Below are 973 nucleotides of genomic sequence, written 5' to 3'. Positions count from 1 at the left end.
GGCGCTCTTTTCCCCTTCGGATTTCAGAAAGGCTTCCAGCGGCAGGGACAACTTGGGTGTGTCGATGCATGTCTCTGTGTAGAGGCTGTCAGAGCATTTGAAGGTTTAGTACACGAGCCATGGTTATTGGCGTGTTTGCCAGTACCTACAGAACCATCCGTGTGTACACGCGGGCATCTATCCCTCCGTGGATCCGAGACTATCAGTAGAGAACATTCCCATGTACACTGAATGTTCATGTACTGGTGAGTGATTACAAGTTATACATATATGTCGAATTGTGTGTGTGTGTGTAGAGGTCATGCACCCAAACACGCATCAGACCCCAGTATGTACATGTGAAGTGTACATGGTGAAGGCTGAGCTTAGTATATAACTGGAAAGTGCATTATCTACTGGGTGTGTCCGATAGTGGCTAGGTATCTGTGTTGGGTAGCATTGGTAAGGGTCCAGTGACTTCTTTCCTGTGTGTTCACTGGATGTTAGTGTCCACACACATGGGAACAGGTGGCTCTGTGTCCTAGCCCTCATCTCTCTCCTCAGCAGACAATGAATGACTCTTTCCTCATCCCATTGACTGGCAGATCTACCTCAAATCATGCAGAGAGAAAGAGAGAGAGATGGGCCCCACTGGATGGTCTCAGCTCCCAATACAAGTAGCGAGACTCCGTTTAGACAATAAGAAGATAAAACAAGAAGAAAACCCAGGGGCCTGTCTTTAGCTTCTCTCCATTCCTTCCCCTGCTCACTTCTTCCAGCTGCTAGATGCAGTAGGAGCATCTGGCTAACAGCTGTCATGAGATGTGAAGTTCACAGTTAGAGTTTTAATGCAGACACGCACGCCTTCAAAGTCCAGTTCTGCTTCCACCACCCTAGACAAGTCAGTGAACTGCATCAGTTGTATTTCACTTCCTGAGAAGTGGGAAGAATAATAATGATCTCACCTGCACATGTCTTCCTTCCGTTAGCTGTG

The sequence above is a fragment of the Peromyscus maniculatus genome, chromosome 8 (genome assembly GCF_049852395.1).
Source record: "Peromyscus maniculatus bairdii isolate BWxNUB_F1_BW_parent chromosome 8, HU_Pman_BW_mat_3.1, whole genome shotgun sequence".
Classification (NCBI taxonomy): Eukaryota; Metazoa; Chordata; class Mammalia; order Rodentia; family Cricetidae; genus Peromyscus; species Peromyscus maniculatus.
Note: the sequence above shows the minus strand (reverse complement) of the source record.